Source organism: Misgurnus anguillicaudatus, chromosome 16 (genome assembly GCF_027580225.2).
Source record: "Misgurnus anguillicaudatus chromosome 16, ASM2758022v2, whole genome shotgun sequence".
NCBI classification, from domain to species: Eukaryota; Metazoa; Chordata; class Actinopteri; order Cypriniformes; family Cobitidae; genus Misgurnus; species Misgurnus anguillicaudatus.
Genome location: NC_073352.2, coordinates 4,977,785 through 4,987,916, shown reverse-complemented (window position 1 = coordinate 4,987,916; position 10,132 = coordinate 4,977,785).

Genomic DNA, 10,132 nt, shown 5'->3' with positions numbered 1-10,132 from the left:
ATATTAACTAATATTTAATTTGCGGGAGTGCAGCGTATCATCGCTCCCGCCCGCACCCGCAAGTGCATCTCTATCATCCCGCCCGCTCCCGCAATGACCATTCAAAATTTGTCCCGCGCCGCACTGTTTTGCATCGGGACCCGCGGGTCCCGCGGGACTCCCGCGGGAGTGCAGGCCTCTAGATGAAACTAAAACCCAGGCCTGGTGATGTGGAACTTTAAGGCTCTGACTAGGCACTATGTCTACTTTAAGATAGACAAGATTATGTCCTTACTCCTTTAACAAAACGCGACCGACTTTATTGCTGTGTAAGTACTGATAAGCCTCGGAGCTTTTCAGATTGTTCATTGCTTCACCGTCCGTAGCAACGGAGTCAATAAAGTTGCTAAATATACCAGTGTATGTTATCTGAGGCCACTTCTTCAGGTCGTCCTCCCAACCCTCAACAGAAGAAGGCAGAGGTATAATAATATTATTATTTTTGAGGTGTAACAAGCTATGTTCCCACATTTTTAGGTTAACGTTTGTGACCGTGACCATGAAAAACGCCGGTTCCGGTTAAGTGACAGAACGCGCCGGAAGTTGCACCCACAATTCGCGCAAAGCGTCATGGGGCGTAGGAATACTGTGGATACGGTTACAACAAGTTTGCAACTTTTCAGGTTAATATGGGATTGTCGTGGAAAACAATGTCCCTGAATCGTTATGTGTAACAACGTGTCCCATATTTTGTGCATAAAACTGTTAATATAAGAATGCTTTCTTCCTCACACACTTACCGGTAGCCTGCCTGCATAATCATGCACATCGCGTCTCGTTCAGACTGAGCTTTGGCGCTTCTTACAAGCACGAATGCAGCCTACATTACAATAGTGTACACAAACCAATCATAAAGCGAAGTAGGTTAGAGAGGCGGGACTTAAGAAAGGTAAAGCCAATCATATTAGCGATGTGAGTTTTGGAGGCGGGACTCATCTGTTAACCGTTTGTGTACCACAAATAACGCTATTTTTCTTTTTATAAGAGTTTAAACCTCGTTTAAATGATTCCTGAATGAATTCATGTTAAATTAAATAAGTAATAAGTAAAAAACACAAGAAACAGACAGACATCATTACTTTTTTAAATAAAAAAGCACCCCAGAAAAAAGGGCACTTTCTCTCCAGGAATAAAAGGGCAGGTGCTCAAGCCCCCTTTGATGTCTATGTGTGCACGTGCCTGAGCAGCAGTACCCGCTGCTCGTTGAGGAGAGAGAGCGATACATGCTCTCACGTCAGTCTCCAACCACGCCAGAAAAGATAGCTAGATTTGTCCTAGTTGCTTTTTGTAAATAAAGTCGCTAAAGGGGTTTAGAAAGTTGCTAAACCTAGTGACAAAGTCACCAAGTTGGCAACACTGCACTGAACTTCTCAGACTGTGCGTGTGTTTGCGTATGAACTCTGCCTGCCTCTGGTTGGCTAACAATGGACATTAAGCCAATCATCATCGGTTATGTGGTTGTCCCACCACCTCTAACACACACACACACCAATCATCATCAGATATGTGTCTCTCAGCCCCCAACACACACACACACACTAGAGAAAAACATTGCCTGTCTGGATGAGAGAACCTACTCTGGTGAAAATCGCTTTAGTGAGATTAATTATAGTAACCCGCAGCATTTATTGTCAATAACGGTAACGGCGTTATAAAGGGGGAAACAGTAATTTATTTGATTACTCGTTACTGAAAAAAATAACGCCGTTAGTAAAGCCGTTTATTTATAACGCCATTAGTACCATCACTGACTGTCATAGGACTGCCCCCAAGAATCCTGAAAAGGGATGTTCAATTGCTCAAGCCTGTTAAGAATTAGACTGGACACACCCGGCCAGTGGATTCTGAAGCTATCAAAAAAACTAGTGCTCTTTTATTTCTGGTGTTTTGCCCAGAGTAACTGTGCGTGTGTGCACCACAACAGACATTTGTTCATGGTGACTAACATCAGGTGTTCAGTCTAAAATAATTGAATAATATTTGAAGTCCTTGATTTCTGCCACCATTACCTCAATTATTTTGTCACTGACCCACTCTATCAGCTCACTCTGGATAGTCTTCCCTAATATGTGTATTTCACTATCAGTTCGGCTGATGTGGTTTTTTAACACTGGGTCAAATTTTTATTCTTTCCATTTCACCATATTATTGTAATGATCTGGAAAAATCTCATGCTGCTTCAGAAAAGCAACTACATTTACCCAATCACACTGTCCTTCTGTTGACAGTTTTCTGGACTTTCTCTAGAATAATTTGCAACAGAAGCAGTAAACTGCGTCTTTAAAAAAATAATTAACCAGCTTCACTTGATTTTTTCACCATTAACTAAATGTCTGTATGTATAGTGGTAGTGAAAGGTTTGTCCATCTGATTTCTTGGGGAAGGTGTCACTTATTGGCACTGGCCCTCTTCTTACCAGATCAGTCCTTTTTGAGTCTGACAGGAATTCTGACCATTCAACGGATTCAATTGGAGGAGCCTATACTCTTAGAAAGGACTGTTATTTTTTTACACATCTTTGTGTGTTAAGCTTTTAACACATTATGGGCCCTATTTTAACGATCAGAAACGCAAGTCCGAAGCGCAAAGCGCAAGTGACTTTGTGGGTGGATCTTGGGCGCTGTTGCTATTTTCCCGGCGGGAGAAATGAGTCTTGCGCTGGGCGCAAATCAATAAGGGGTTGGTCTGAAGTAGGTTCATTATTCATAGGTGTGGTTTGGGCGTAACGTCAAATAAACCAATCAGAACGTCATCCAACATTCCCTTTAAACGCACGTGCGCAAGTTCCATGGCGGATTGCTATTATTATGGCGGATTTACCAGGCGCACGCCAGGAGCGGTTCACAGCCGAGGAGACCGACGTTCTTGTAAGAGCAGTCAAAGAAAGAGAAATTATTTTGTATGGGGATGGGAGTAACCCGCCCAAATCAGCGTTGGTTAAACAGGCGTGGGAGGAAATAGCCACAATTGTTTCGTCAGCTGGCATCCCCAGGACGATGCACCAGTGCCGCAAGCGCTACAATGATATCAGGAGACGGGGGAAGTCCAAGCTTGCCAGCATAAATCGGGCACGCCGTGTAACGGGAGGTGGATCTGCCTCTACACAGGACCTGACGCCAGCAGAGGACATCGCTGCGTCCACTCTCACCGCTGAAAGCGTTGAAGGGTTTGGGGGCTTTGAAATCGGCACCCAAGAAACGCAAGCACTCCAACCTCAAGGTACACTTACAAATCAAGTTCACATACATTAAGGTTTCTTATGAAAACATTTTATTTATCATTATTTACATAAAATAAATGTAATACAGCCACACAACAAATTTCTGAAAATATTTTAATCGTTATATGCATAATATTTTTTTTAACCCAGCCACACAATAAATAAAAATAATGTAATAGCTTCGCAGGAAGACCCTGGGGTCGCGGGCCGTGCGCACGGGCCATCTGAGGAGGGAACAGCGCATCAATCAAGACCTACACGCCGTGGCAGCATCGCTAGACCAGAAGACCACCCATTCCTGCAGCTCCAGCAAACCGGATTTGAAATGCTGGAGCGGGAGCTGTCCGGGATGCGGCGAAGTGTGAATGCCCGTCTTGACCGGGTGGCGATGTTGCTGCGGCCTCTCGGACGCATCTCCTCAAGCCTGGAGAGGATTGCTGCAGCCATGGAGCATGCCCCTTCAAGCGCACCACCACCTCCTGTTGTGTCTCCTCCTGTTGTGCCTATTCCTCCTTCCTCCACATCTCCGTCCACCCGTTCCACCAGACGCACACCGCGCAATGTCATTCCTGGACCCTCAGGTGTCCAATCCCGCCGAGGCGCGCGTCGCAAAACTACCAGAGGAGGGAAAAATAATTACAGTTTTTCTGTTTAAATATTTTTAACCTAATTTTCCTTTATCAATTACTGTTTGCTATTGATTTTGTTTTTTGACTAAATGTAAATAAATCTCACAAATAAATACTTTTGAATGTTTTGGACTCGTTCTCTCTGAATCACCACTCGAGTATGGTTATATTTTTGCAATTTAGTATAACATTAGACTGAGATAACTTTGCATACCTCACTATAAACGATGCAGCAGCTCTTCTGCCAAATAAGCTCTCCTCTCTCGTGCTGCTGCTGGGGCATTTGGGTTAAGTGGCATCGGCACATGCAGTTCACCATCACGTCTCCTTAAGTCCTCTAATATTTCCTCATCTATGTCAACAACACAACCTTGATTTATGGAAATGTTATGTAAAACACAACACGCCACAATGATTGCTGCGACTTTTTGAGGACTGTACTGTAAAGTGCCTCCTGATCTATCCAAACACCTAAAGCGCATTTTCAGAATGCCGAACGTTCGTTCAATTACAGAGCGTGTTTGTGTGTGTTTCCGATTAAACTGCATTTCACGCATTGTTGCTGGCATCAAAAAGGGTGTCATCAGCCATGTCTTTAAAGGATACCCATTGTCCCCTAACAGCCAACCATCCAACGGGGGATTCCCCTCGAAGATGGCAGGAATGGAAGAGTTTGCCAGTATGAATGAGTCGTGGCTCGAGCCAGGATAATTCGCAATGACATGGGTGATTTTACTATAAGCATCGCAAATGACTTGTACGTTAATTGAATTGGTTCCCTTGCGGTTGATGTATTCAAGTGCGTTTTCTGATGGGGCACGTAGCTGCACATGGGTGCAGTCTATACAACCAAGGACACCAGGGAACCCATACTTCGCACAAAATGCTTGCTTTGCTCCTTCCTGGCTGTCAGGTGTGACGGGGAATTTGATGTATTCCCCAGCATGCCGGACTAGACCTGATGTAACTGCATGTATAGCCGAACTTATGGCAGATTGTGAAATGCCTCCAATGGAGCTAAGGGGGTGTTGGAACGACCCAGACGCATAGAAATGTAATGCCCCTGTGACCTTTACTGCAACAGGCAAGGCATATGGAGAGGGTGCATCAGTCCCCAGCTCATCTGCCAGGAGATGACAGATGTCTGTCACAGCCTGGCGGGTCAGGCGTAGCTTGCGTAAACATTCCTCCTCACTGAGGGAGAGATATGTCAGTCTTGGCCGGTATACCCTCTCCCTCCGGCGTCTAATTCTCTGTCCCAAGACATACTCCATCTTACTGTGCAAAAGAAAAAATATGAGCAAACTCAACTGGTAAGTTGAATACTAAGGTTTTTAATGTACTTACATATGGTAAAGGTGATTTCGCAGTCTTCCGATTTTTTTCCTGGTTCTTGACGGACAAACCAATTTGTCAGATGTCCTTATATACACATATGTCTTGTCACTTCTGGGCAAACAGGTCTGATCCGTCATTACTACAATTAGCCTGAATAATTAGTAAGCTACATTTATGCCTATTTTCTCCACATCTTCGTGCACACCACAATGATTTCGCTTATCTCATGTATTTATATTTTTTATTGTAACAATTTATGATTTAATGATTTCCCTTATGTCATGTATTAATATTTTTATTGTAACAATTTATGATTAATGATTTCCCTTATCTCATGTATTTATATTTTTTATTGTAACAATTTATGATTTAATGATTTCGCTTATCTCATGTATTTATATTTTTTATTGTAACAATTTATGATTTAATGATTTCCCTTATGTCATGTATTAATATTTTTATTGTAACAATTTATGATTAATGATTTCCCTTATCTCATGTATTTATATTTTTTATTGTAACAATTTATGATTTAATGATTTCCCTTATCTTATATTTTTTATTGTAACAATTTATTATTTGCAAAAATAACTGTTGCATCTGTGTAGATTAGATAAGCAATGCGCGTTGTGCACGCTATACATTATGGTCAGGCATGCGCCCTTAAAATAGCATAATGAACTACGCGCAACGCGCCACTGACTTTAGACTAGTTTTTTTTGGTTAGTAGCGCAATTGTTTTTTGAAACTGCAAAATAGCATTAGAGATGGTTTGCGCCGGAACACGCCTCCTTTTTGCGCTGAACCGCCCAGGGAACGCAAGTTCATTCCCTAGTTTGCCGACGTGCGTCTGTGGAGGGAAAAACCCGCGGTGCAAAATACGAAATGATACATGCGTCACTGACAAAGTCAATTGCGCTGGGTGCAAGATAGGGCCCTATGTGTAATTTTAACACATTGGGCCCTATTTTAACGATCTAAGAGCATTGTCTAAAGCGCACAGCGCAAGTCTAAATGGGCATGTCCGAATCCACTTTTGCTAATTTAACGACGGGAAAAATGGTTTGTGCGCCGAGCGCATGGTCGAAAAGGATTGGGTAATGGGTGTGTTTTGGGCATAACGTGCAAAAAACTAATGAGAGTCTCAGCTCTCATCCCCTTTAAAAGCCAGTTGTGCTGGCGCTATGTCTTATACCTATTTAGATGACGGACTCTGTAAACTGAAAAACTAAGCGGAGGAAGAAGATCCCCAGTTTAAGATTAATGTTAAATAATTGTGTCGTTTTTCACTTGTATTGAAATTGGTTTTTTTTTTTACTAAAACCTTTAAAACCCGTTTTCTTTTAGTCATGGAAGTTAAAAGCAGGCTTTTAATTGCTTTAAATGTATGGCTATTCAATATTATAAAAAATTTACAATTTACAAGTATGTAAGAAAAGGTTTGTACTCTAAAAATACTTTATTTGTAACAAACAGGAGAAAAAGAATTTACAAACGGCACGTTTCAGCACTTGGATAGCGTCATGATTTTTTTAAGCATTACTTAAAAATGTTTCTCATCTCACCATATCCACAGGTACAGAGTCATCATATAGGCTACAATAAATCCGTGAGGTAACATTTAAAAAAAAACATTTAAAAGTAGATGCATTTGTTTAAAGCAAAGCATTTATTTACTTGCCAGGCTACAGGTGAAACAGCTCTTTGCGCCTTCTAACGTCTCATAATTAGGGTGCGTCTCATTTCTCTGTCTTATCCTTACCCCTTCACCTCAGTTTTGCGCGTTCATGTGAGGCGAAGTGGTGTCTCAATTCTCAGTTTGATCAAGGGCTAGTGCCAAGGGGTAGGGATACATAGTCCTTGAAACGAAGTGTGATAATGACCACACTTGAAAGAGAGGGGTAAACGTTAACGTAGGAATATCTCAGGAGAGCCGGCATCAATACATTTTATTGATGAACGTCAAAATGTCAAGGAGTCGCAAAAATGAAAGTAACGTAATTTTCTGCAGTTTAATTGAGATTATATTATGACGATTATAGTATGACACGTTTTATGATACTTTTAATAAAATGTTCAAGCGGTTTTAATTGTAATTTTTTGTTTTGAATCGCTAGTTAAGGCACTAGCTAGCAGCTAAGTTATGCGCTATTTGTTGGGCTCCGCTAAGGCAATCGATACCACAACCTGAGACAACGGCATCTTCTTTGTTTGTCAACGCTTGTCTGTTTACGTAGCAGCCGGTTAGCGGCAAGGGAAAGTGACGCAAACGGTAATTGAGTGGTGTCTCATTTTTTTAGACGAACGATCGGTCTTACCCCTTTCCCCTTTACTCGGTTTCGAGGGGCAAGGGGAAGACGAAGACAAAGGGGAAGTGGTAAGACAGAGAAATGAGATTGGCCCTTAGTCTTCATTTATGTCCAAGAGACTCAATAATAATCTTTTACATTCAATCCTTTAATCTTTCATATTTAAAAGCGTTTTCGTGCATTTGCTATTTAAACAACATCGTGCTAAACGTGAAAATGATAATCGCACGAATCACACATCATGTTTACATCTGGTATTTAAATCCGTCTCTTTTGTCCACTTTTGACCGCTTCTGTCCTGAATACTTTGAGGTGATATTTTGTCAAGACTGTGGGCGAGTCTCTCTGTTGTCATTTAAACGTGAGCATGAGTAAAAATGAGTTTATATGGACGTGAACTAATATTATGTCGGAGTCCGCTGGTTGTGTTGTAAGTAAACATGCTTATGTACATGAATACGTTAAAGCTTTCTCAGAATTTTCAGCGCAATTGATAAAATAAGATCGTGCAACTTTCACACGCTTGCAAAATGAAACTGTGGCGATCAGCTGAACTACTGAACTTAGCAGGGACGGATTGGCAATCTGTGCGTTTTGCAAAAGTCCAGAACGGCCGTTCAACGGAGGGCCGTCGCCCGGCTGTCGGCAAAAAAGTCTAATACCGCAATATGAACAGCCAACAACAGGGGCACTAATATGATCAGTTATATGCTGCTACGTGTAAAAAAAACGAGGAAGAAGAGTCGGCCTACTAGCCGTGATTGGTCCACAGATTCTCGGAATTCGCGAGCCTGAGCATCCACAGCCTGGTCATGATGAGGGACAGACAGAGTTAACTTCACATCAGCAAGAGTTCCTGTAAGTGCCAGTAGTAAGTTAGCAGGACACGTGACATTATAAATATAATATACACGATATAAAAATAAATAAAACTCACGTGAAATTAACATAATGCGCAACTACTGTTAGAGAGAGACGTGATGTGTGTGTGCGTGCACACGCGAGAGAGAGGCGCGGGCAAAATTGAACAGTGGAAACGTAAAAACAATACATACTCTGTCATTTTGTTCATATGGGACATCATTCAAACTGCAAAGTGTTTGCTTAAATTTGTGTACAGTCGCAATAAAACAAAACATTGTGGTTTTGTCAAACTAAACTCTTGTCAAACTGTAACCTACAAATGTCATATAACCAAAATCACATACACCAAAGCAAAAAATATTTATTCAACCCCATTTAAAAACAGTCTGTGGGTGGACATCATTGTATTGCATGGCAAAGACCTGGTGGTTGTTTGTGAAAGCTTTACAGACAAAATTAATAGGGCCTAGCCATTTTCATTATTTCACAGCCTTATTATACATCGAAGTGTAATATGACATTGACAAAATATTAAATAACCTTGTCTGATAGTCTGACAGTATTGTGGCATAGGATCAGGACATCCTTGTGTCTGTTGTGCACGGCTAGGGGCGAATGGCCAGATGATGGGCCTATTTGGGAGAAAGTCCAAGGCTGTTTTTTAGCCCCAGTCTGTCCCTGGAACTTAGTGTTCAGTACCTCAGATTAGATAAATTAACAGAGAGTAGGCGGTTGCGTGTGGCTGTTTGAACACATTCAACCACATGTGCATTTACACTACAAAAGCAATCCGATCGAAAGGGTTTTTGACTACCTCTAAATTTGATTGAAAGTGGTCGAAAGTGGACGAGCTCAAAACGTTAAGAACACTGTTTACACTGGCATTAGCGTCGTCCACTTGTGATCCAATCGTTGAAAACGTATGCTAATGCCAAGTGTAAACAGCCACACAGAAATGGGTGGATTCTGGGACAACGCATTTAGTGTGTTGTCCCAGAATCCACACTAATGTGTTGTTTATAACACATGAGTGTATGAAGCTGGAACGTTACTGTCGCTGGAACGTTCACTTCAACACATACAGCAATGCTAGCTAGGGGTGTGACGGATCACAAAACTCACGGTTCGGATCACATTATGGTTTTTGAGGCACGGATTGGATAATTTTTCGGATCAGCAAAAAAAGGGGTGAGAATAACTAATAAAAAATAAAGAAATTACAAACATTTATTGAAAAGAACAAAGTTGCACATTAGGTAAGGACTACAATTAGCATTAGGTACAGAAATCAAATAAAATGAATCATAACACTGTCTTTATTGTATGAATTAAATATAATATTATTTTTTTAGAACTACAGAAGTGATTTTCTCTTTGTCTTGGATTGTTTGATTGTTGCTGTGAACCCAAAGGATCACAACAAATAAGGAGAGGACAAATACATTCATTGCCAAACATTTCATTTCAATTACAATCATGCCTAACCTGCGCGAGGGCGTGGATGTACTGAAGAGCTATTTATTTACATAATTTAAATTACTGTTAGTTTAAATGTACTTACATTAAACAACTATACATCATTAAAAAGTGTTTTGATTTAAGATTTAGTTTTTGACCTTTATTTTAATCTGAGAATCCTAGTAACAGTAATTTCTTCATTTTTGTCAGGCGTTATGAAAATGAAAAAATGGTACATACCTTTAATTTGAAATATAACCCTCAGCCGCACTCAT